The 27,429-nt window shown below is 46.9% G+C and overlaps 1 protein-coding gene and 1 long non-coding RNA gene across 15 annotated transcripts in view; one reads left to right on the forward strand and one right to left on the reverse strand.

Annotated features, from left to right (window-relative positions):
• Positions 1-13,295: 13,295 nt before the first annotated feature.
• Positions 13,296-27,429, reverse strand: part of LOC139180398 (uncharacterized) — a 41,027-nt gene continuing 26,893 nt past the window's right edge. Inside the window, exon 3 of the long non-coding RNA XR_011564655.1 lies at positions 13,296-14,333. This is a non-coding gene — a long non-coding RNA (uncharacterized lncRNA). The remainder of the gene's footprint in view (positions 14,334-27,429) is intronic.
• The window catches only part of CHST3 (carbohydrate sulfotransferase 3), a 38,560-nt gene continuing 33,055 nt past the window's right edge, over positions 21,925-27,429 (forward strand). For 8 of the 14 annotated variants that reach the window (XM_019954027.2, XM_019954032.2, XM_019954028.2 and 5 more), the window contains exon 1: positions 21,926-22,601. The gene's annotated coding sequence lies outside the window, so the exon portion shown is untranslated. Of the gene's footprint in view, positions 22,602-27,429 lie in introns of all 14 variants that reach the window. The other 6 variants (XM_070782109.1, XM_070782110.1, XM_070782113.1 and 3 more) reach the window with 1 other exon arrangement.

The following is a 27,429-nucleotide window of genomic DNA, read 5'->3' on the forward strand; positions in this document are numbered from 1 at the left end:
CTTTGAACTGTGGTGTTGGAAAAGACTCTTGAGAGTCCCTTGACAGTAAGGAAATCAAAGCAGTCAGTCCTAAAGGAAACCAATCTTGAATATTCATTGGAAGGACTGATGTTGAAGCTGAAGCTCCAATACTTTGACCACCTGATGCAAAGAGCCGGCTCATTGGAAAAGACCCTGATGCTGGGGAAGATTGAGGGGAGGAGGAGAAGGGGACGACAGAGGATGGGGTGGTTGGATGGCATTATTGACTCAATGGACATGAGTTTGAGCAGGCTCCAGGAGATGGTGAAGGACAGGGAAGCCTGGTGTGCTGCAGTCCGTGGGGTTTCAAAGAGTCAGACACGACTGAGCGACTGAACACAGCAACACACTGACACACGTGTGTGTGCTCAGTTGCTCAGTCGTGTCCTCTTCTTTTCGACTCCATGAGTGCAGCCAGCCTGGCTCCTCTGATCATGGAATTTTCCAGCCAAGAATACTGGAGTGCATTGCCATTTCCTCCTCCAGGGGATCTTTCTGACCCAGGGATTGAACATGCCTCTCTTCGGTCTTCTGCATCTGTGACATTGGCAGGCAGATCTTTACTGAAGTACCACCTGGGAAGTCCATAGAGACACACACAGACATTCAAATCTTACTTAATGTAGAAAGCAAGAAATCTTGTTATTTGCAACTACATGGATTCATCTAGATGGTATTATGCTTTGTGAAGTAACCTGACAGAGAAAGATAAAAACACTCTGATTTTACTCATATGTGGAATTGTTTAAAAAAGTGAAGGTAACAAAATGGAAAAAGGCTCAGAAATACAGAGAAAAACTGGTGGTGGTCTGACAGGGGCAATGAGGGGAATACCTTAAGTGGGACTAAAAATATAAACTTCCACTTATAATTATGTCACAGAATATCATGTACAACACAAAAAATACATTCAAAATATTGTAATGACTTTGAATGGTGACAGAGGGCAAATAGTCTTATCCTGGTGATGGTATTGCAATGTATGAAATCACTGAATTATACACCTGAAAACTCACATAAAGTAGATTGTACTTCAATTAAAAGAATTACAGTTCAATGCTTTTTTTTTTTAATCGACTTTTATGAAGCTGGAATTCCACAAGGGAACCTCAGCCAGATGCCTAGTGTGGAGAATCCTGCCCTCTGGTGGCCAATTCTAGCATAGCACCCAAGAGTCAAGGAAAGGAAATTCTCTCCTAGAAACGGCCACCAGGCGGCAGCACCAGGCAACATTTACCGCACTCAAGCCTGGGAAGCTGGCCCCAGCGTTCTGCAGCCCCACGCACACCCTGACAGATTCACAAGGGGCTGGAACAGGTGATGATGAAGAGCTTTATACAACCGTCCACAGTAATGATGTCCAAACTGCCTTCATGAACAGCCTAACCATCTCCTCTGGCTTCCATTGAAGCCCTAAGAAGGGGCACCCCAGAGCCCCAAAACTCACATACAGCTGAGGAGGAGGCAGAATTGGGCACCAGTAAAACAAGTTACTGGTCACCACTGCACCTGACTCCCAGAGAATTTAATGCATAGAAACTTTTCCTTCCTGTGTGCGTGCTAAGTCACTTCAGTAGTGTCCGACTCTGCGACCCCAGAAGGCTTCTCTGTCCATGGGATTCTCTAGGCAAGAATACTGGAGTGGGTTGCCATTTCCTTCTCCAAGGGATCTTTCCAACCTAGAGATCGAACCCACAGCTCATGTCTGCTGCATTGGCAGGTGGGTTATTTATCACTAGCACCACTTGGGAGCCCCCTTTCCTTCCCAGTCATTCCTAAATAAAACAAAAGACACTACAAGTCATATAAACTGGACTTAAAATAACTCAAGTATTTTTTTTTTTTAATATCAGATACCTAAGATTGGACAAAAGCAAAATAACCCAGAATTATAATTTTCAATTCTGTTTCTTACCAAGATTATGTGTAAGTGACAGTCAGCTGGTGGCACTGAGGTGACCATCAGCTGCTGTAAGGCTGGGTGACAGAGACTACCCTGGGGGCAGGGCCTCTGGCACAGACTTGGGGCAAAGGAATGGCTTCCTGGCAGCCAATGTGGCAGCAAAGCTCCATGCAGAAGGGGTCGTGGCCCTTCCACCAGTGTCTGAGAGGCCACGTCTATTGTTGCCCCAGTTCTCCAAGGGGGAGATCCCACTCCTCACCTCCTGCCCTCAGCCATAGATTATTTTTATCCGTCCCAATTACCAGTTAGCCTGGCAGCCCTGTCATTTGGGAGCCTAGCCACCTCTGTACTATAATTTCCCAGCAGACAACTTAGACCCTAAAATGGCCCCTCGACGCACACTCTGGTGATGCTCTGTGGCCAGAGCCTCTTCTGCAAATGAGGGTCGGGACTTGGTGCTGTGGTGTCAAAACTGGGGTAGGAGGAGGTTGGGCCTCTGGAGTTTCTGCATCCACCTCTTCTTCACCCTTAAACTGGGCTTGGCCATCTTGAGTGTGACATCTCTTCTCACAGGGGAAGGACTGGTGCTGAGTGTGAGACTGGCAGGAGCAGCCCCATACCCAGCTCAGACGTAGAGTAACCTCTGGCTCCCCACTGACCTGGCCTGGCAGTCGTGACGTGGCTGCTCTTCTGCCTCAAAGATGACTCTAGGAACCCTTCGTGTGCTTGTCGCGTTATTTCACTACAACGCAGCTTCCATCGTGCGCCTCCTCCAACTGCTCATAAGAAGCTCAGGTGCTATTGAGGACTTACAGAGAACCCAAAATGGTTGAGATTGTTTCATCTGGGGTTTCTCAGGGGCAGATTTTCATTTATTTAATGAGTATTAATACATCAACATACACAGAAACCTTAATGAAAAAGAAAGGAAATAAAATCAGAAAATGGATGAGTTCGTTTGCTACACTGTCTTTCCCTGACACACGTCACTGGAGGTGAGTCTTTGGCTTAAAAACACGCCATTTTTTTCTGGCATCACTTACTCTGGGTGGCAAAGGTTTTTGTGATGATATTTGACCCTCGGGAGGTGGGCATGCTTCATTCCAGGTCACAGATGAGGAAACTGAGGCTCAGATTTGGGCCAGGAGCTTTACCAGGGCCAGAGCTCCTTCTCTGAGCACGTTACCTAAAGTAACCTGCCTCGGGAGAACCCTTCTCTGTCCCTTGCCCTGAGTTACAGTTCTTCACAGCACACACCTCTACGTGCTACCCCTAAATGGTACATCACACCACACTCCACTTTGTTCCACCACACTGTTTGACTGTCCGTGGCCTGCATACTGGAAGCCCCTTGAAAACAGGGATCTGGGTGGCTTTGATCACAGCTGAATCCCCGAACCTAGAACAGGAAGGGCCCACTCGGGAAAATCAGCAAGCTTTGTTGAATAAATTCTTGGGTGAAGTCTACATTCAGACCCAGATCTGCCTGATTCCAAAACAGGTACTTTTTCCATCCTGCTATCCTGCCCAAGACACAGGCTCAGACAGGCTATGTGACAGATGAAGCCAGCTAGAGGCTGGGCTCAGGATTTGCACCCAGGTCCTCCACTCCCGGGATTCCCAGGTGGCACAGCGGTAAAGAATCTGCCTGCCAATGCAGGACAGCAAAGACGCAGGTTGGATTCCTGGATCAGGAATATCCCCTGGAGGAGGAAATGGCAAACTGCTCCAGTATTCTTGCCTGAAAAACCCCATGGACAGAGGAGACTGGTGGGCTACAGACAATGAGGTTGCAGAGTCAGACGTGATTGAGAGACTGAGCATGCCTCCAGTCCCAGGCTTTCCTGGTAGAGGCCCTAGAAGGAGGGGCTACAAAAGGATCTGCCATCCGCCTCTGCTGCTCCCTCACCTCCGACCTGGGAGGTTTCAAGCAAAGGGATCTGAGTGGATGGCAGGAAACTTCAGTATTTCTGAGTCTGGCAGCAGAGCCGATTCCAAGTACTCCCACAGGGTGGGAGTTACTAAGCTGGCCAATCCCTGCATAAAACACCTCCCACCACAGCTAAGGAGGCATACACTTGGCCAGCCTGGACCCAAGGTGGGTGTCCCATTGCCAGGCCTGTAATAAGAGTCACACAGTCTTTTGTGCTCTTCAACTGACTCCCCACCCCCATGAGCATTCTCATCACCCAGAAAACTGGCCTCTTGCCTTCCCTTCTGTAGGCATCTCTGAATAGCATAGCATCCCACCGGCCCACAAGCCCTCATTGCCTAAGCCAGCCCTGGAGAGAGACTCCAAGTGGGTTGAGGCCTCCAGGGCTTCAGGGTTGATCTACTGACCTAGTTTCTGATCAAGATCACAAAAAAGAGAGAATGCCAGGAATCAGATTGTTTGGCAGGGAGGTGGGGTAGCTGGAAGGAACACTGTGCTCAAGGCTGGGAAACGGAGGACATGGGAGCTGCTGATCTGGAACACAAGGGGCCTGATGATAAAGGGATGTTCCCTCTGTATCTCCCACACAATGACAGCAGTAACAAGCACTACCACACTCCGTGTCAGCCACCATGCTGAGCACCTATGCTGCAGAGTTTGCTACTGGCCCATTTTAAAGATGAGGAAACTGAGGCTTAGAAAGCTCTCATGGCCAGCAGGTGGCAGAACTGATTTCCTTGCTGTGGAATGTTTAAAGCATGTCTGTCTCATCACCAGTGTGCAAGCTCACCAGCAGAGAGAGTGCATTGGTTTTACCTCCGCCTCGCCAGCATCAAGCACAGGGCTGGACATGTGATGGTAAATATTTGTTAAATAAACTAGTGGTTAATTATAAATTGCAAAGCTATTTTCCAATATATATTTCTTTGCTCACCTTTTCCCCTTACTCTTGACTTCTCTTTTTTTTTTTTTTAATTAAAAAAAATTTTTTTGACCATGCAGTGCAGCTTGTACGATTTTCGTTCCCCAAGCAGGGTTTGAACCCAGGCCCTCGGCAGTAAGAGCATGGAGTCCTAACCACTGGATCACTAGAAAACTCCCCCCAATCATGTTAACATTTTTTTTTCTTCTGGTTTTATTGAGATGTAGTTGACACACAGCACTATATAAATATAGTGTGTACAGCATAATGATTTGATTTACCAGCATCCTGAAGTGATTACCACAAGTTTGGTGAACATCCATCATCTTATATAGATACACAATTAAAGAAAAAAAAATGTTTTCTTAAACTGGAACTCAGGATTTACTCTTTTAACAACGTTCATATATCATATCCAGCAGTGTTAATTATATTTATCACATTACAGCCCTTCTTCCCCAATAATTAAGTCTATTTTGGTGGCTCTATTTCCCTTCACACCGCCAGAAGGCTTTGGAATCCCTAGGCCCACTAAAACTGGAGGTGTGGGGCCACTGCCTCTGAGATTCAGCTTAATATAATGGATAAGAATGCAATCTTTAGGGACTTCCCCAGTGGTCCAATGGTTAAGAATCCGCCTTGCAATGCAGAGGACTCGGGTTTGATGGATCCTTGGTCAGGGAACTAATATCTCACGTGCCTCAGAGCAACTAAGCCGCCACGCCACAACTGCTGAAGCCCACACACTCTGGAGCCCGTGTGACGCAACTGCTGAGCTTGCACACAGCACAACTAGAGAGTCTGTGAGCCATAAAGAAGAGGTCTTATACAATGCAAGGAAGCTCCCTCGTGCCACAGCTGAGGCCTGACACAGAGCCACCCCCCCTCAAAAAAAAAAGGCATGCAATCTGTAGAGCCGAACCATGGGGGGTTGAATCCTGGCTGTGCTGCTGACTAGTTGAGTGACCTCGGTGAGCATCAGTTTTCTCACCTTTAAAATGGGCATAATGTTGGTGTGTGCTGTGAACGATGATGGGGTGTGCTCTCAGCCACACCTGAGCAGCTCCTGGCCTCTACTGCTACTCTAACCACTGAAGTGGCAATGAGCTCTGCACGCGCTGTGATCAGCTTCGCCAGGGTGGAGCCTGACGGCGCCTGGCCTCGTGACCATGCTGCACGCATCTGGCCTCTTGTCCTGGGGCTTCTCTGAGGCCATCAAAGCGCAGGATGCCTATGGCTCTGCTTTTGTGTGTGTGTGTGTGTGTGTGTGTACAGCCCTTTGGGGTGGACACTGGCCAGTAAGAAACAGGAGCTTGTGGATAAATTCTCCCTCCTATGCCTCGTGGTCCAGCTGTCCTGAGTTGCATTTTATATGCCATCTTAAAGGATACCCCCTGGGGATAGGGCAATCGTTCAAGTGCACCCAGAGGCAGCCAGGTGGATCACACACCTTGGCTTCAACTCTGCCTCCTTCCCTGCTTAACTTCCATCCCTTCCTCCCTCCTGCTCCCTGGGGTCACTCTTCCTAACACAGCAATGGGCATCAGCTCTTGGCCTCAGGCTTTGCTTTCTAGGAACCCAGACACGACAACAGTCATCTTCTTCAAAGGGTGTTAGAGGATGGAGGGAACAGAAATGGCCACTGAACTGAGAAGAAAGGTGTCTTGAGACAGAAAAACGAGGCAGGCAGCTCCATCTCATCAACGGATCTGTTATCACAGGATAACTTACTCTCAAGATTCAGGAATGGGTAACTTGTCTCGTGGGGGCAGGTCTTTATCATTGTTTGGGGACTAATAGGGCATAGCGGTCACCTGGTCCAGATGATTATTAAACAGCATTTATTAACTACCAAGTCCTTGCAGACAGAGAAGTGATTTACTGCGCAGTACAGGCTGGGGTAGGGTCAGTGGAAGGACAGGAGGAACTCAACAGGCCCAAGACGGCGTCAGTTACGCTAACAGCCTTACAGACGGTCTGTGTGAAGGTGAAATAAGCTCATTGAGTCAGGTGCTTAGACCAGAGTCCGGCACCAGTGGGCTTCTGTCTTACCACCACCCTCCTTCTCCCTCTTCCTCCACAGCCAATCAGGCAGGAGGCCCTCTCAGTCCATCTGCTCATCAAATCCTGACTAGGCCCACCAGCCCCATCCCCGCGGCCACTAGCTGTCCAGGCCACCGCCTGCTCCTTGCCTGGATGCCGAGCGGCTTTCCCCCGCCAAACGCTTGTCACTGCAGCCATGGTGACCTTCCCAAGGGACAAATCTGCCGCTGTTCTACTTGAAAGCTTGCCATTTCTCCCCATAACTCCTTAAAGAAGATGCAAGCTCCAAACTCTAATTCAAAAAGGGAACACGCACTCCTACGCTCACAGCAGCACTAGTCACGGTAGCCAAGACGTGGAAACAACTCCATCGACGGGGAATGGTAAGGAAGATGCGGCACATACAAGGGGTACTATCGGCCACACCAAACAATGAAATAATGCCATTCACAACAACAGGGATGGACCCAGAGAGGCTCATACTAAGACGTAAATCAGAGACAAATACCATGTATCACTTCTCTGTAGAATCCAAAATATGATCCAAGTGAACTCATTTACAAAGCAGAAACAGACTCAGAGACTTACAAAACAAACTTACAGTTCCCAAAGGGGAGAGCAAGGGCTGGCGGGAGGGATGAGGTAGTCGTCTGAAATTAACAGATACTACTCTAAATACAACAGGTAAGTTGTAAGGATTTACTGGCAGAGGGAACTATATTCAATATCTTGCAGTGAACTATAATGGAAAAGGATATGAAAAAGAACATGTGTGTGTGTGTGTGTATATATATATATATATCACTGAATCACTTGGCTGTACACCAGACTCTAACACAACATTGTTAATCAACTATACTTCAATTAAAAAAAAAAAAAGAAGGTGCAAACTCCATTGTGTGGGGAGACTCGAGACTCTCCCCACTGACCATGCCCACCCCATCTGGGCTCCTGGACACTTTCCCTTCCCCTCTCAGCTCTTCCCTTGCTTGGTCTCTGCCTGGAAGACTGTGTATCCCATTCCCCTCCTCATCTGCCTGATATCAAGTACCAGGAGACACAGGGAGACTTCTGTTGAACTTTTTATTGAAGAAGTTTTCAAACACATATAAAATAAAGCGACTATTGTAAGGAAGCAGCTTCAACAGTTGTCAACACATGGCCAATCATGTTTCATCTCTGCTCCCATCCACTCCTTCCTCCTCTTCAGATATTCGACTCTTTGCGACCCATGGACTGTAGCCCACCAAGCTCCTCCATCCATGGGATTCTCCAGCCAAGAATACTGGAGTGGGCTGCCATTTCCTTCTCCAGGGGATCTTCCCAACCCAGGGATCAAACCCAGGTCTCCCACATTGCAGGCAGATGCTTTAACCTCTGAGCCACCAGGGAAACCCTAGATATTTGGGAGGAAATTTCATCTGTTACTATTTCACTATGTAACTCTATAAGAACTCTTTTTTACAAAAATAGTACCACAATACTACTATCCCATCTTCACAATTTAACAATAGTTCCTGAAATCACCAAAGATGCCGTCAGAGTTTACATTTTACCAATTATTTTATGCATTTCTTAGGAAGACTGAATCAGGATCCAAATGAATCCCATACACTGTTTGATTCATATGGATTTAGGTTGCTTTTTTCCTTCAATTTATTTTAATTTATAAGTTTCCTATCCATCTCTTATTTTTCTCTTTACAATTTTCACTTAGTTGTTGTTGGAAGACTTGTGTCTTTTATCTGCAGAATTTCCCACAGTCTGGATTGTGTCGGTCTTGAGGGCATCATTCTAATCCTGTTTCTTTGTCACTGTATTTCCTTAAATTGGTAGTTAGATTATAGGCTTTATCAGATCCATGTTCATTTCTCCTTCCCCTCCCTCTCCTCTTGCTCCCTCTTCTGCTTCTTTTTCTGGACAATTCTATTTAATATTTGATATTTCATTCTTCCATCAGGGCATGCACAATGTCTGATGATATTTCTTTTTGCGTTATTACCAGTCACAGATGATCAATGCCTGGATCCATTAACTCATTGAAAGTGAAAATGAAAGTCACTCAGACGTATCTGACTCTTTGCGACCCCATGGACTATAACCTGCCGGGCTCCTCTGTCCATGGGGATTCTTCAGGCAAGAATACTAGAGTGGGTTGCCATTCTACAGGGGATCTTCCAAACCCAGGGACTGAACCCAGGTCTCCCGCATTGCAGGCAGATTCTTTTCTGTCTGAGCCACCAGGGAAGCCCAAGAATACTGGAATGGGTAGCTTATCCCTTCTCAAGGGGATCTTCCCAATCCAGGGATCAAAATGGGGCCTCCTGCATTGCCGGCAGCCAGATGAGCAACCGTTTTTTACCAGCTGAGCTACCAGGGAAGCCCATTAACTCATTAGGGATGCAAAATGGTGATATTTAACTCCATGATTCCTTATTTGATTATTAACTGGCAAGACAATATCAATGATTCTCTAGTGTTTTTGGTTTTTTGAAGCCTGGATTATCCAGAAAGAGCTCAAGGGAACAAAATTTCTTGGGTTCTTCCATGTTCATAACAGTTCAGCTTTTATATTGAAGGTCAATTTCACTCAGTATAAAAATCTTTTGTTCATATTTCCTGAAATATGTCATTATATTGTCCTGTAACATAAAGTATTGCTGTTGAAAAGTCAGATGACAATTTGTTTTTCTTTCCTTTTTAAGTGATTTGGTCTTTTTGCCTGTATTCTAATTTTTTTTTTTTTTCCCCTTTAAAGCCCTAGATATAAGTCTCAGGGTTGATTTGCCCAGGCATATGGTATGCTTCTTCTGTATGAAATTTCAGGCCAGGCTCTCTGCAAGGAACATTTCCTTGAGTTATAGATTTCTGTATTTGTTCTGTCCCATTGCTTTGCTTTCCTTCAGGGATCTTCATTAATTCCTATTGCATGAATGCTGACTCTTCCTTTTCTGTATTTTCTCTGCTCTATCACTCTCAAATCTTTTTTTATCTCTTTATCTCTCTTTTGAAACGCCTTCCTTCTATCTTAGTTTTCTTTGAAAAATATTCTCTATTATGGTTATTTTCTCTTCTATTCCTATTCTTTTCATCTTCATTTATGAAATGGATTCTTGTTCTTTTATATTTATTTTCTGACTTTATCATCATCCTTTTCAAAACATCTTTCCCTAATCACCTGACTTCTGAGCTCATCTATTGTTACTTTATGTTTTAATTTCATAATTTCTATCATTTAAATTTTTTCTCTAATTTTTTGGAAATATGAAGTTTTCCCCTCCTTCGTGGACATGTTTTTCTGACATGTGCCTTTACTAATTGTAGAATATGTTATTTTACAATTCATTGTTCTTTTTCTCATAATTTTACCCAGGATCCAACCTTAATGGCTTCCTGATGCTCCTTTTTAAAGTAAAAGGAATTTTCTAGTACTTTTAGGAGACATGCAGTGAGTAAGGTTATTTTTCTAGCTTCATGGATCTTTAGCTCCTCATTCTGTTGAGTTTACAAAGTGACTGTTCCGACGAGTACTGCAAAACAAATCGCCCCAAACTTAGTGTAGAACATAACCCCTTTCCTGTGTTCATGGATTCTGTGGGTCAGACATTCACAAAGAGAGCAGTGAAGAAGGCACGTCTGACATCATGATGCCTGGGGCCCCGGCTGGAAGACATCTCTTCATTCACCTACCTGGTGCTGTCTGCCAGCTGTCTGCTAGAATACCTACCTGTGATCTCCTCATGTGGCTCGTTGGGCTTCCTCACAACCTGGTGGCTGATTTCCAAGAGTGAACATTTTAAGAAAGAAGTGGACATGCATGGCGTTTGAGCAGTCTTGGAAGCCACACGGCCTCTACCTCTGTTGGTCAAGTCAGTCACAAAGTTCCAGTCAGGTACATAGGTCCCACCATTTAAAGGGACAAAAGTCAAGGCCACATTGTAAGAAGGGCATGTGGGATGAGATGATTTTTGCAGTCATCTTTGGAAAATAAAATCTGCCTCAGTAATTACATACATAAATGTGTGTATAACACATATGCATGCACACACACATACACACACGTTTGTACTTCTTGAGACCCCCTGATCCTCCATCCTCCAACCCTTTTGTCTGGAGTTTTTCTTTCTTTGTCCCTAGTGTTCCTGTCCTGATTAGTTTGGATTCTACTCTCCAAGTCCCAGTGTGGGACTTTGTCATTAAAGAGGGCTTCAGCCTATTAGTTTTAAGAGTGTAAAGGGGAGGCAAAAATGAGTTTATGGGACCCAGATGGTTCTCAGCATCATCAGATATCGCTGCACAGCAGTCCCCTGGCACTCATATGCAAACTGGAAGTATTGCATATGAGAAGTATTTTCTAGTTTCAGCTGCTTTTGAATTGGCCTGCGATTGAATACAAGTTGGTGATGTGAGAATTCAACTGTTCTCAGGACCATCAGAAGCCCAGGTGTCTTCCTTCTGCTTTCGCCTTCACAGAAACCAGTATCATGTAAGTCTAGTTAACAGTGGTTTGTCCCCACACAATCAGTATTTTGAGCTTATGGGTTATGTCACCTAGCTTTGCTGTAGAAGTTGTCTGTGACTCTTCTGCTTTCTTTATTCTAGTTGCTTTTCTACAGGTGGGGGACAGGAAGGGTGGCATATGAGTCTGTTAGGTCCGTCATAACAAAATACCACAGGCTGGGTGGTTCAATCAACAGAAATGTATTTCCCACAGTTTTGGAGGCTAGAAGTACGAGATCCGGGTGCTGTCAGGGTTGGTTTCAGTGACACCTTTCCTCCTGGCTTATACACAGCCACCTTCTCTCTGTCTTCACATGGCCTGTCCTCTGTGAGCACATGGAGAGACGGAGAGTGATCTCGCGTGTCTCCTCCTCTTCCAAAGACACCACTCCTGCTGGATTAGGCCCCTTATGAACTCATTGAACCTTAATTATATACTTTAAGGCCCTATCTCCAAGTACAGCCGCTTTGGGGGTGAGAGCTTCAACATGTGGATTTCAGGGGGACAGGGTTCAGTCGGTAACAGGGAGCACTTGGAGAGAGGCTAGCACCGCATTCTGCTGTCTTCCCAGAACGAGAGAGGTTCTGGATGCAATCCGTACAGGCCAGTGACCCAGGGCAGGGAGTGCAGCGGAGAAGGGTGGGGAGTGCTCTGGGGGTGAAGGGAAGATGCCATCAAGCACTTGACAAAGGCCCCCCACGGCTGGGCTCCTGCCTCCATTGAGCAGCTCCTTGGTTTTCTTACACACACCGTTCTGCTCCTGAGTCTCCGTGCCTTTGTGCTCACAGTCGTGACTGCCTGCAATGCCTTTCCTCGCTTCCCTGTCACTTCTCTCCAGTTCAACCAAGAGCTCCTATTTTATCTTATCCTTTAGAATTTATCTTGAGCACCTCCTTCTCCAGAAAGTCTGCCCAGATGTCTAGCTGGCTGCAGGGACCCACCGTCTCCATGGTCCCAGACTGCGCCTGCATGCACACACACGTGCACACACATACCGCTCCTCGATGCACTTCCCTCACTGCAGTGTAATTGTGTCTTTATGAGCACCTCCACCACTAGACTGTTAAGCCTCCTGAGGGCAAGGCCTGTGTCTTGTCACCTACAGCAGACTGGATCCCTGGTCTCAATGCATTCCCCTCATCACAGAATTCACTCTCTATGCCATCACCATGGCTTCATGGTGGATACACAGACTTCTCTACCTTTATACTCTGGGGTTGGGCATGGGATTTGTTCTGGCGAGTGATGTTGGCAGAAGCTTTAAATGTGCTCAGGCGGTTTGTTTTGTCGCCTGTGTTCCTGTGATCTCCTTGAGAAAAACGTGCCCCAGGCTGGCCACTGGTCCATGTGGAATATGGGGATATGAAGAGCAGACCAAGCCCAGCCAACCTGTGGTCTGAAACAGAAACCCCTGCTGACTCCCCCTACCCCAGTGCACCTAGGAAAGAGAAAGATAATACCTCTTGTTGGGATTTGGAGGATGTTTGTTTTGCAGCATTACTGCAGCAACAGCTGACAAAAACAACATTCATCCTAGTGTTCCAAGCCCGGCACAATCATGGACCAAAAGATGTTTGCTGAGTAAAGACGCAAATACATCCTTTGATCCAATACCTTTGCAGTGAGTTGGTTCTAGTCACCTCCCCTGCTGAGACCTCTTGTATCTCTTCTTTGCAAAGGGGATAATGACGGTTTCTTTGTAGGACTGCTGTGAGGATTCAATAAAATAACCTAGGTACAGCTCCTGGCACTTTTTGCCCAATAAGTGCCATTTTTCTTCCTCCTTCTTCACTCCTTGACATCTTTAAATGAGCTCTTAAGGTAAAACGATGGGGGCCCAGGGAGCTGAGCGGGGAGAGGGAAAAACTTACTCTAGGCGCATGGGCCTCGGGCCCTTTAACTCCAGTGGGGGAAGCCTCTTCTTATCCTTCCCCTTCCTCTCTTCCTTTGCCCACAGGGTTCTCCCCTGAGTCACTGCCAATCACCTCTTCCTGGCCCAGAGAAGAGGAGATGTCTCAGATCCCAAGAGTGGCTCGGCAATTCCTTGGCAGCATGTGGCTGGGCTCCCTTAAGAGGTTGAGAAGCTTACACTTCCTCTCTCTTGGACGGCAGCTGCTACATAAGAGGCCTGACTACTCTGAAAGCACCATGCTGGGAGGAAGCCAGGCCAGCCATGTGGGGAGAGAAAGGCCACACCGAGGAGCACTAAAGCGCCACACGTAGGAGTGAAGCCTCTTGGACTTTCCAGCCCAGCGCAGCTCACCTGTCAGCTGAACACAGCAGAGTGAGCCGCCTCGGCCGATGCCAGGTGGAGCGAGAGCCCAGTTTCCCACAAGACGGGGAGAACGTTTCTGTTGTTTTAAGTCATTAAGTTTTGAGGTGGTTTGTTACACAACAGATAAATTAATAAATAAATGAAACTCTCTCTATATAATATATATGCTATATATAATTACATACAATGCACATTTTTATTATTATTCCTGAACCTTTGAGAGGAAGTGGTAGAATGACCTTGAATATTTCTGTGTGTATCTCTAATGAATCAAGTATCATTTTACAAAACAGTACAGTTATCAAATATTGACACATTATTATTATTCACTCAGTCCCTATTCATATTGGGTCAATGGTCAAAATAATGTCTTTCATGTTGATTTTTTTTTCAGTTCCAGAATCCAGTTCAAGATTAGACATTACATTTAGTAGCTGTATTACCTGTAAGTAGGTGCATAACAAGTCACCCCAAAACTTAACATCTCACCGTTTCTGTCGGTCAAGAATCTGGATGTGGCCTTACTGGGCTATTTGGCTCAAGGCTTCAGCTGAGGTGTTATCCAAGGCTGCAGTGATCCTAAGATACAACTGGGACAGGATCTGCTTCCAGGCTCACTCAGGGATTGCTGGCAGGATTCAGTCTACTGGCCTGAGGGCCTCAGTCTCTTAAAACACTGGCCTCTCCACTGGGTAATCTCACAATTTGGCGATTTGCTTCATCACACCAAGGAAGCTGAGAAGAACGAGAGAAAGAATGCAGAAGTCATAGCCTTTTGTAATCTAAACACATTCTTCCAGATTCTCAGACATGATATTCCATCACCTTTGCTGTACTCTGTTCATTAGAAGCAAGTCATAACATGTAAGCAACCTAAGTGTCCATCAACAGGTGAATGGATAGGACTTCCCAGGTGGTCCAGCGGTTAAGAATCCACCTGCCAAAGCAGGGGACATGGGTTCCATCCCTGGTCTGGGAAGACTCCCCAGGCCATGGGGCAACCAAGCCTGTGTGCCACAACTACTGAGCCCAAACTACTGAAACCCGTGCACCCTAGAGCCCATGCTCTACAACAAGAAAAGCCACTGCAATGAGAAGCCTGCATACTCGAGGGTAGCTCCAGCCTGTCCCAACTAGAGAAAGCCTGCATTCAGCAACAAAGACCCAGCACAGCCAAAAATAAATAAATAAAATTAAAAAAATAAAACAGATGAACGGATAAAAAGACATGATGTATTTATACAATGTAATATTAGCCTTAAAAAGAATGAAATATTGCCATTTGCAGTAACATGGATGAACCTAGAGAGTACCACACTAAGTGAAGTCAGAAAGACAAATATTATATCATTTACATGTGGAATCTAAAAATATATATATCTAAAAAATGAAATGATTGACAAGCAGAAACAAACTCACAGGCACAGAAAACAAATTTATGGTTACCAAAGGGGAAAGATGGTGGGGTGGCAGGGATAGATAACTTAGGGATTAACAGATTCACCCCACTATACATAAAATAGATAAACAGCAAGGATTTACTGTATAGTTCAGGGAACTATATTCAGTGTCTTATAACAACCTATAATGGAAAAGAATCTGGGAAAAAAAAAACTGAATCACTTTGCTGTATACCTGAAATGAACACAATATTGTAAATCAACTATATTTCAATAAAAAAAGAAAAAAGAAGCAAGTCACCAGACCCAGGCACATTCAAGGCGAGGTGATGATACATAAGACACAAAAGAGGGGGTTATAACTGGAGACCACCTTAGAAGCCTGCCTGCTGGCTTAGAAGCCAACCTGGAATGGTTTCGCAGCCTTTTCCTTTATCTTTCATGTCACTGACATTTTAAATATTGCAGGCTAATTGTTTTTTGCAAATGTCTCTCAGTCTGGATTTGTTTGCTGGTTCCTCACGATGAGACTCGAGTGAGGTGTGTGGTTCTGGGGGCAGGAATACTGTACACGTTGTCCTTCCCTCCCGTCCATCATATCAGGAGACACATGATGTCGCTGGGTCCCATTATTAGTGACCTCAGCTTGTGTCAATGTTGATGAAAAAATTAATCAGCAGTCAATCTAAGAAAGAAGTGGAACATTTTATGTGAGCTAACCTGAGAATTATAATCTGGGAGACAGTCTTTCTAAGAGCTCTGAGAACTGTTTGGAACTCTTTGGGACTCTCTGGGGAGGCCAGTATATATGTGAGTTTGGCAAGGGGGTCCACAGCAACCAAGCCCACGTTGTGGTAGAAGGTTACTATTATTCGGAGGAACAGAGATCTTAGTTCATGGCTTTAGTGCTTTTCCAAGTATGGGAAGATGCAAGAATCTGAGTTTATAAAATTTTTCCTGAACATATCCAGTTATCTGAGGACCAGTTCTATCAGTTTCCCTAGAGGCACAAAGTGCCTCATCCGGATCCCTGAACCCATTTCAACACGTACTGTAGGTCAACAACTGCAGTCAATAACAGCTTGATTCCTGTAGAACTGGGTGGTGGATAACATTTTTTATAACATTCTTAATCCCCTCTCTTTCAGTCTTAATTTCGACCAAAGTTTGGGAGGCATTTCATGACCAATGTGTCCCATAGCCTTAAGGATGCTCTTTCTCAAGTCAGATGAAGATTTCATTGATAAGCCACTCTCTGTGCTATCACCCTGTTAAGAGCAACCAAAAGCCTCTGGACTGCCTTTCTTACTAATCTGCTATGGTTCAGGAAACAGTTCCCTTTTATTGCTTCCTCCCATATCTAGAGTTAACACTATTACCATCATGATCTTATAGGACTAGGCTGCTGCTGCTGCTGCTGCTGCTGCTAAGTCGCTTTAGTCGTGTCCGACTCTGTGCGACCCCATAGACAGCAGCCCACCAGGCTCCCCCATCCCTGGGATTCTCCAGGCAAGAACACTGGAGTGGGTTGCCATTTCCTTCTCCAATGCATGAAAGTGAAAAGTCAAAGTGAAGTCGCTCAGTCGTGTCCAACTCTCAGCAACCCCACAGGCTGCAGCCCATCAGGCTCCTCTGTCCATGGGATTTTCCAGGCAAGAGTACTGGAGTGGGGTGCCATTGCCTTCTCCTATATATTTGGTCAACTGTTTCAAATTGCCTAGTCACCATTATCTTTATCAGAGGCTCAGTCACACATTTGGAAATGCAAGAAACAATAATCTTGTAAAAGAATCTTGTAAAATAGGCAGAATACAAGTAATACAGCTAGTAATATTAATAAGGTCAGAAATAAGTATTTTAGCTAAGAACTTCCCTTAGATGTGGCTGGTATCTCCCCAGGTCATCTGACCAGTCTGTTCTGCACAACTCAACATCTTTAAAGGAAATGATATATTGACATTTTAATAACAAGTTCACCAAAGATATCTGCACATACAAAGCGAGTGGTGGATCACCGTGACCCTTTACAGGATTGAGAAAAGAAAGATGCCTGTTAAGGAGTTACGTGACTAGTGTCACAAGGAGAAAAATGGATCTTTCTGGTTAAGCAGGTATTTCTGCCACTGTCAAGGTCTAGTTAACATGCAATGCAGATGTACAAAGTGTGCTAGAGGGAAGAGAGGAAGTGAAAGAGCAGAGAAAACTTTGTTTAAATTTTTCTTGTCTTTTAAAGTGTGAATTTTTAGAATTTTTTATTTCACTTGTTTTTTAAGTGTGAATTTTTATTTCATCCATCAGATCACTTGGTTAAAATGGTGCTCAGGCTCCCACAATCTTAACTACCCTGCAATTCTGCCTCTGGCCTGGAAAGTTCTTTCAATTTTTCAAACATCATTAAAAAGAGAGAGAGAGAGACTAACTCTCTTAGCAGAGCAACTGTGGGGAGACATTAAGCCTGGAAATGATTTTAGGATGAAAATTCTCAGTGTCCTGGATCAGATCCTCATTCTTTACCTCTGCCTTTTGCACCCAAGACACCCTCACTGAAGGCCCAAGTGGTGGCTGGCGTGCTTGAGGAGTGAATACTCGTTCACACCTATGTTTCTTTCAATTGCTGGTCCCTTTACCTAGGAAGCCCTAGCTCATCGCTACCTTCTTTCCCACCTGCAGAACTTCCACTCATCTCTTAAGCCCAGGCCTGCAGTCTTCAGCTCCAGGAATTAGGCCGTCACCCTGCAGAGTCCCAGGGGCCAAGTCACACCATGTTCCACGACGAGCCTGATCCCCCCGGAGCTGTGCGAGCCTGTGCTCTTGTTCTGGAGACCTCTGTCCCCACCCCCAGCCTCAGCTCACACAGCATGTGGACTGATCAGTGCTTGTTTACATGTAGGTCTGTCTCCTCTAATCAGAAGGCGAGCCTAGGCTTGTTCACCTCTCTGGGCCCCATATCCAGTATGTGCTCAACAGCAATTGCTCAGTGACCACTCGGGCGCACCCTCTTCACCCCTGACGAACATCGAACATCGGTAGCAAAGAATTTCATTATCTATAATCTGGTAGTAACACAGCCTACGTTTCCACCTCTGTATCCACTGGGGCCATCACAACGTTCTGGCAATAAAATTCCAGACTCTGCAGGTCCCACAGGAAGGCCTTCCTTTATAAGAACAGCAGGTGCAGTTAAACATAGCTTTTTGACAGATTTGTGGGGTTGAAATGGAGACTCTCACCTCTGAGAAAAGAGATAGGGTCTGGAGAAACCTATATGCCATGATACCTACTCCGAAACAAGCTGGAGAGTCTGCAGACTGACTCAGGGGCAGAGGCCCAGCCTCTGTGATGTGAGGTGAGAGCAACAGAGGGAGCTGCAGAGGGAGGGGTTCCAGGAGCTAAACCAGGAAGTGAGCTGGGGTCTGATCCCCTCTCGAAGGTCACTGTTAGTAACACAGGGCTTCCCAGGTGACTCAGTGGTAAAGAATCCACCTGCCAATGCAGGAGACGCAGTTTCGATCCCTGGGTGGGGAAGAGCCCCCTGGAGGAGGAAAGAGCAGAGGAGCCTGGCAGCCTACAGTCCATAGAGTCACAAAGAGTCAGATACGACTGAGCACGCACGCGGGTTAATAACATAAGGGAAGCGCCCAGTCGGATTTTTCTGCTATTAGAGATACCAAGGTCTCATCTCATAGCCTGGAACACTGCCCAGGACCCCTCCAGCTGCCAGTTGGTTGAGACTTTGGATGGTCTGGACCCAGGTAATGAACAGGGACCTCTGACTTCTTGCACCGGTGAGGACCTGTTCCCGGGAAGGCCTGGGTCATTCTCAGTCCTCTTTGGGTTTCTCATCTACACACATTGAGAATGACAGATGCCAAGTGCAGATTGAGGTTTTTGGTTTTTTGTTTGTGTTCCAACTCCAAGCCCATTACTACGCTAGCCTTGGACTCCAGGGGGCGCTGCACCACGCTCAGGAGGTACCACACTTGGTTAAATACGATTACAGGTCACTGAAATAATAATCATTTAACCAAATGACAATAAAAGATTTCAAAAGCAGATAAAAAAAATTAATAACTTAAAAGCTTGGAAAGAAACTTAACAATCTGTTATCAACAGCAGCTCAACAGTCAAAAAAAAAAAAGTGTTCTCTTAATAGAAAAACCTAACTGAGGTTTTGCACCATCTTACCTTTAATGTTAAAATTCATTGACTCAATTAAACTAATTCTAATCTTAGTCTTGACTACACATAGAATTTCTTTTTAAGAACTTTTCCCTCTTGCAAAGCTTCCACAATTTTCTATACCCATATTAATCTGTCCCTTATTTTCTTTCCCATTTAGAAATAACCAGCTTTAGGACTAAATTTCCTTCTTTCTCTTAAAAAAATGCCTTTTCATTTCTTATACCTTCTTTTCCTTGCATACAAAGATGTTTTCCTTATTAAATTTTAGTTTTAATTTCATATATTAGAATTCTCAACTCTTAAAAAACTTAATTTCTAGTGAAAACTAAGAAATAAGCAATTATGAATTGTCTTTTACATTAACACTCTGTTGACTGGCAAACTTGTACATTAGTCAATAAATATATTGTTTAACTTAACAAAATTCTAAAGTTTCAAGGTACCAAATATCTGAAGAAACTGTTTTTAAGTAGACAGCCATAAAACATAACTATTCCTAAAGAGTTCTCCTTAAAAAAACTCATCTCATTTACATTTAATTTACTTTAAAAAAATTTCATCATACCAAGTTATTTTTCTTGCTGACAAATTTTGCAGCAGATCTTATTTGACTTCCAGTAAGCCTAGATACTATAAAAAATTTATGTCGATGGCTCCAAGGACATGTCTGATTAAACCAGCAAAAATTGACCTAAATGCCAAAGTTAATTTAATATTGAATATTTCCCAGCTCACATAAACCTGAAATTTCTTTGGTTTCTTTTATATTTCTGAGAATTTATGTAATGCTTAATTCCTTTTAAGCCAATTAAATAGAGCTCATTAATCTTGTTAATAAGGTCTGTAAATAGAGATACATCGTATGTATAAGGTACACACAGACATACAGACAGACACAACTAGAGATCTCAGAGCTTCATTTTAACTTAATTGTGAATCGGGGTTACAATATAAAACTCACTAGTTTATAACTAACAGTTTAGTTTATAACTAACAGTTGGAGTAAGTTAAGTTTAAAAAGGCATTCCCCTACCCCCCATTTTTCCTGTCAGTTTCAGGAATTGGAGATGTCTAGATAAGACAGGAGTTCCTGAGAGCCTTGGTAGAATATTCACATCTCAAGGCACAGGGAGAGAAAAGCAAGTTTCTCCTAGAACTTGTTCCCTTAGGGTCAGAATTCTGAAAAGATGTCTTATCAAGCTGGCAGAATTAGTTTTGGATTGTCAAATGAGCCCAACCTCGGGCATTTTTCTCCAGAGTCTAAAGAATATCATGGTCACACATTGTTACCAATAATAATAATAATAATTTTGGCGTTAGTCATGGAATCAGAACTAAAAGCCGGTCCAGTTTTGCAGGATGCATCCTAAAGGGCTGTTTTTAGGTACTGAATTTGTGTTTGCCATGTCCACAATTAAAATAGTGCACCTTCTCTAACACAAACACGCACACACACACACAAAGATAACAACAAACCAATTCCAAAAGGCCCAAAGCCCAATCAGCTCCAAAAGGCTCACTTTGACACAACAGCATAAAAGCCTATACACAAAGAAACTCAAGCCATTTGCCTTCCCTTTTACAAAACAGTTCCAGTTGGTGGTCCCTTCCTGGTGGTCAAAACTGTTCCTGAATCAAACTCAGGTATGCTCACTCAACAAGTAGCAAGGCCAATATACCTAGGCCAGGTTGTGGAGAAAGAAAGTACAGGGTTTATCTGCAGGGCACTCAGCAAGGGGGTGGGGGACAGGCCTCAGATCAATTCCACTTGGTCTTTCCCGGAGGCAGGGGCGGGGGTGGTTATAAAGCAGAACAACAAAGAGGCTGGGATTAATCATCATCTTGGGACTTTTCTGTGGCATTTTTTAACCTTTCTTTAAGTTGAAGTGAAGAAGTGAAGTCGCTCAGTCGTGTCCGACTCTTTGCGACCCCATGGACTGTAGCCTACCAGGCTCCTCTGTCCATGGGATTTTCCAGGCAAGAGTACTGGAGTGGGTTGCCATTTCTGTCTCCAGGGGATCTTCCTGACCCAGGGATTGAACCCAGGTCTCCCACGTTGCGTGTAGATGCTTTACAGGCCGAGCCACAATACCTTCTTTAAGTTGAAGTGTAGTCAATTTACAATGTTGTATCAGTTTCCGTATAAAGGTGATTCAGTTATACATGTATGTGTATATGTATGTGTGTGTTTATACATATATATATGTATGTATGTATATATATATATATATATATTCTTTTTCAGATTCTTTTCCATTATAGGTTATTACAAGATATTGAATATAGTTCCCTGTACTTTCTGTGACATTCAGGTTCTGAGAGTCAGGATGTCTCTGAGGGTCACGACCACCTCTGGCCAGGTGGTCCAGGCCTCAGGGGTTTGTTAACTTACCTTGCCCTGGAGAAACCACCTGAGTTTATACATTAACGACATCAATAACAGCAATTCCAGTACGTTAACAATGTTATTCACAACAGCAACCGCAGTACATTAACAATGTTCTCAACAGAAGCAATTTTAGTCATCTGACCCTGGTTGATGAGTGTTCGGTTAGCACAGGGCTGAATTCCGAGGGGGAAAGAAAGGGAATAAAGTTTGGGATAGACACTTTAATCATTAATTCAAAAGGGAACGTGGGTTTAGAAAGACTCTGATTCAATAGGATGGGCGGCCGGAAGGGCTTGAGGGGCTCTGGCAGGGTGAAGCCACGAGGAACTCCAGGCCCCCTCCCCCTCCCCTCCCAACCCGGGAGGCGAGCTCTTCCCAGCTTCTCTGAGAGCGAGTAGGGATCCCAGCGTCTTTAAGAGAGTCCCAGGGGAGAGGCGGGCTGAGGCAGCACTGGGAACAAAGACCCACGGAAGGGTCCTGCTGAGCGCAGCTCCCCGGGGGCTGGGGCGAGGGCCGCCCACACCCCCTCAGCTCCTCCCTCTCCTCCCTTGCTTCCACCCAGAGGCCCATCGCGCAGCCAGAGCTGCGCCAACTTCGCCAACGTTTCCCAAGTTGCTGGGGCGCAGGGGTGGGAGCTGGGTGGGGTGAGGAAGAAGAAGAGGAGGAGGAGGAGGCTCCCCGGGCGCCTTGGACGCGGTTCAGGAATCTGCCGCCGCTGCCGGCCGCTCGCGGACTCCGGCCGAGCAGGGAGGGAGCCAGGCAGGACCGCTTGCTCGCTGCGCAGGACGGCGCCCGCCTGGCGCCGCTTTCCGCCCGGCGTGCGAACCGGAGGGGCCGCGCCTCCTTTCCGCCCCGCCGCTGTCCCCCCGGGGGCGGCGCGCAGAGCCGGGGCCACGAGGGCACTGGAGTCCCAGAGCTGCTTCTGCCTGGTCCTGCCGGGAGGAGGGCAAAGTTGCGGGCGGATGCTGCCGGCGCCGGACCCTAGCCTCGGAGAGTCGGATCCACCCCCGCTGGAGGAGGCTCCGTGGCGGGGTAAGTAGGGCGACCGCATCCCCGGAGCTGCCACCGGGGGTAGGGGGAGGTGGCCCAATGGTGCACACCCCGACCATCCCTGATCGGGCGCGCGCGCCAAACTTTGGAAGAAGAGGGGAAGAAACCGAAGGTGGGAGAGGGAGTTCTCGGCTCGGGGCAAGTTCCACGCAGGCACCCACACCTCCAGATCCACTGCAGCCAGATTCACAACTGCCTGATACGCACAGCTCATCACCCATCGAGCCACAGGCAACGCATGCACGCCACACCGACCGCTTCAGCCCGACTGTACAATTCTGGGAGTGTTTGGATCTTTTACACCAAGCATGTCCTCCAGCCCTCAAGTAAATCCACTGTCTTTGTCTGCTGCCCCACAGTGAGGCGTCCCCAAAGCGAGACTGGCCAGGAGAGGGGCTGCCTTGGCTTTGAAAAGTCGTGGCCAGCACCTCGAGGCTGACTGAGGAGTGGGGAGGAGAAATCAGACATTGCAGTCGGCTCTCCGGGTTCGTCAGGATTGAGTTTGGTGTGGAAACTCAGTGTCTGGTTGATGTGTCTGGGTGTGCGCCGTCCTTCCGGAGGCGAGGCCAGGAGAAAGGAGGGAGTGATTCATAAACTCAGATCCGCCAGTGTTAGGGTCTGTGAGCAGAGAAGACTGGCAGGCAGTGATGCCCTGGACAGCTGGGTGGTGGCAGTGACAGGGCCTGAGAGGGAAGCACAGACCCTTCCCCCGAGCGGATGTGCTTCCTCACAGGGACTTCCAGGGGATGGGCTGAGGAGATTCCGGCCGTGTGTGTGTAAAACGTGGTGAAAGGGAAAGGGAAGTCCGACTCTTTGCAACCCCATGGACTGTAGCCTTAGTCCATGGGATTTTCCAGGCAAGAATACTGGAGTGGGGTGCCATTGCCTTCTCCAGGAGATCTTCCCGACCCAGGGACTGAACCCGGGTCTACCGCATTGTAGGTAGACGATTTACCGTCTGAGCCACCAGGGAAGCCCGTAAAACGTGGTAGGGGATGTTTAAGACTGAGTTCGTGGAGAAAGCATGGCGGTCCTGAAGTCTTATTTTCACTGCAACTGAAGTTGTATCTGATTTTGGATACCCTGGTGTCCTGGGACTCCAGGACGTTTCAAAGGTTGTCCTGGATCTAGTACAGTGCCAAGCATGTCGCTGGTACTCAATAAATAGTTGTCGAACAATGACACCCATAATTTATATGTGTTAGGGACATTCTATGAGCCAAGCCAGGTGGCCTCAGATGGGTTGGAAGTGGTTTTTCGGCAGAGGACGGGGCCCTGAGTGGTTCCAGGGAGCCCTGCTTGATCCGTTTAGCCCAAGTAGCACATTCCATTGTGCCCTGTGGGCTGGCACTGGGGGCCTGAGTTTCAACACTGGCCTCTGCTTCCCTAAGAGGGGCAGTAAGAAAGGCTCCATGTCTGCATCTGGCTAAGCTGGGAGTGTCGTGGGATCTTCTTCCTGGCTCCTACTGCCCTGGAAGGAGATGAATTCTCATGAAGGATCCAGGAGCTGTGTCCTGCATCAGTGGCCTGGTTCTTTGGTGGCAGCAGGTGGAAGAGTGGTCACAGTCCCTGTACCGAATACTGGGTGGGTTCCTCTGCACCAGCTGGCATGAGCTTCCCAGAGGAGTGGAAACATCTCATGTTCCCGGAACTGGGATTGCAAGCAATCTTGGGACTGATTCCCTACTGGCATGGAATTGGGAACATGCAACGATGCGGTGGCGACTTGGCCGTGTAATCAGAAAGAAATGTGTCGTTCCCCACCCCCACCCTCACCCCTTTGTCACTAGGTTTGGTGTGCATTTCAAGTATCTAAATGGTCTTAATGCTGAAATTAGCAAAGTTTGTAGGCAGCACCCAGGAATGTGGTCCCAGACGAGAGTGCGATCTGGGCTTGGCCACCCCCAGTCTCAGGGGGAGCGCTGCAGCCAGTCCCTTCCCATATCACCTTTCCACCTTAATTATGTCTTCTGTGAATCACGAGCTCTACATTACCTCCCGATAAATAGCATCTTATCACCATTTTACAGATTAGGAAACTGAGGTTCAGAAAAGTTAAGTAACGTTTTGGGGGTCACACAGCTGGTGAGGGAACAAAGCCAGGATTTGAAACTGGACAGTCTGACTCAGGAACCCATGCTGCTTCCACCACGCCCAGCTGCCTCTAAGGTCCCTAACTGGTTCTCCATAGCAACAAGGAAGCAACACTGAAGCACTTACTGGGTCCTGGGGCCCCTGACTGCAGTCCTCTTTTTATATTCACTCTGCCCAACCTGGCTTATACCATGGATCATGGAAATCAAAGGATAGGTGCCATCAGGCTGCTACAGCCTTCCATATGTATCTGGAGTCGGGAAACAGAGGGGGTCTGGGAGTGATTGTGGGGCAGATATGAGGGTAATTCCAGTGAGAGATGATTCATTGCTTATCTGAGAAATGGGGACAAAGCTACCACTGTGACCATACAAGTCACAAGTTTGGCAGAAACTGCCAGGTAAACATCATCAAATGGATTACTATGTTCTTTTCCCCTTCTGGTCTTTTCCTATTACACAGGAAAATCAGCCCTCCCTGAATATCCATGGGCAGGTCCTTCCCCTCAACCCCACACACCCCCACGAGAGCTACACTCCGTGGCACTGTCTGGTCCTCAGGAGAGATGGACAGGCAGAGCTGAGACAGCCGGGGCTGTGATAACCACATGGCTGTCTGGTCCCCAGCTTATGCTTTCTCACACAACCCCCACAGAGGGACAGCAGTTACCGTTCCACTTTGCAGATGAGGAAATGAGGCTCAGAGGGGTGCAGTGGCTGCCCAAGGTCACAAAGCTAAGAAGGAAGTGCAAGTTGAGAGTCCCTTGGACAGCAAGGAGATCAAACCAATCCATCTTAAAGGAAATCGGTCCTAAATATTCATTGGAAGGACTGATGCTGAAGCTCCAATACTTTGGCCAACTGATACGAAGAAAAAACTCACTGAAAAGACCCTGATGCTGGGACAGATTGAAGGCAAAAGGAGAAGAGGGCTGCAGGGGATGAGGTGGTTAGATAGCATCACTAACTCAATGAACATGAATCTGAACAAACTCCAGGAGACAGTGAAGGACAGGGAAGCCTGGCATGCTGCAGTTCATGGGGTCACAAAGAGTCGGACATGACTTAGCAACTGAACAACAGCAAATGTGAATTATGCTACCTTCAGGACTCCCTTCCAGGCACTTAGCGACAGCTGTGTTCTCTGCCAGGTTGGTACTCTATCTCCCTAGCCCCAGGGCTGAGAGGGGGGTACCCCTGCTGGAGCAGAGTCGCCACAGCACTGCCTACCCCCATCTCTACCCCCAGTGCCTCTGATACAGATGTTCATGGTATGGGGAAAGCTGGCAACCTTAAACAAGGGGCAGAGGATAAGCACAGCCCAGCCGGCCTTGCCCACCTTCCACAGTAAGACCACCTGGGTGAGTGCCAGAGCCTTTACAGTGCTGAGCTGCATAGATACTGGAGCCCTCTCCCTGCTTCACTGTGGCGTGGACTCACTGTCCAGGATGGAAGCTGGGAGACTGGGCATGGGGAGAAGCTGCCCCATCCAAAGGGTGGGGTTATTCATCTTTGTCCCCTGGCTCCATTCCAGTGTGTGACACACGGCGGTACTTAGGGACTTTTTCAGAGGATGGGTGAAGACCAGGGAGCAGCTGTGAGTGCCTCTGCTGGAAAGTGATAAAGCAGGGAGCCAAGTATCAGTCGTGTGGAAATGCTCAGACGGGCCTCTGCCCTTCACGAAGTCACGCAGGAAGAAAGGAAAACAGCTCTCCTTTTCATTCTTTAAACAGAAATATTTGTCCCCTTTTCTTGTCTGATGCTTAAACAGGTGGTAGCTACGCTGCCTGTCCTGCTCTGAGCTTGCAGATTCCACGGCTTGTGCCCCTGGCAGGCTGGACAGCCTGTTCTGTGCTTGAAGGTCTCCGCCTTTGTCTTCATCGACCTAAATCTGGCAGTTGCTCCTGCATACCCCAGCACATCCCTGCTTCTGCAAGCTTGGAAGGAGGGGCATGCAGGCCATGGGAGCCCCTGAGCATCAGTAACTTCAGGTCTTTACAGCCCATCTCTCCTTCTCTATGCCTCTCCCTACCTCCATGCCTCCCCTTACCCTCCTGCCCCACAAAGATGGCTGTGTGCTGAGGGACCATGGTTGTTTGCACTCTGGGAAATTTATCAGTGGAATTCCAGAAGGCTCTCTGAAAAGGACTTGAAGGGAAAAGTGTGGAAAATAAATAAGCCAGTTAGTCCCCAGCTCAGCCTCTCCTGAATGCCGCAAGTAAACAGCTGGCCTGGGAAGCTCTGTCTTGGCCTCCGTGCTTTGACCTGGCTCACTGGGGGCCTCACCAGGTCCCTCCTTCCTGCCTCTGCCCGTCCAGCCCCTCCTCCTTGCCTTTGGGAGCCTCAAAAGTCAGGGAACACCCCCACCTCCGGCCTGGCCTTGTGCTGCGGGATGCTGGCACACTGGTGGCTGGGGAAACAGGAGCTTGTGGGAGAGGAGACCGCCTGAGGCTCCGGCACAGCCCTGCTCCATCTGAGCAAGTCTCCCCGCTTCCGCCCTGCTCAGCAAGGCAGGGTGGTCTCTCGTGGTGAGTTTGACTTTGATGATGAAGGATGGTGGGGCTTTTTCCAATTTTGTGGCATCTAAGAAAGATTTGCATCTTAATCATCAGTTTAGAGTGGACGGAGCAAAGCTGATTTTCTCCAAGGTGGGCTCACATGTGAAGAAACCCTCAAAACCCCGTTTACATTGTGGGGCTTCCTGGACTAACCAGCAG

The sequence above is a fragment of the Bos indicus genome, chromosome 28 (assembly GCF_029378745.1).
Source record: "Bos indicus isolate NIAB-ARS_2022 breed Sahiwal x Tharparkar chromosome 28, NIAB-ARS_B.indTharparkar_mat_pri_1.0, whole genome shotgun sequence".
Taxonomy (NCBI): Eukaryota; Metazoa; Chordata; class Mammalia; order Artiodactyla; family Bovidae; genus Bos; species Bos indicus.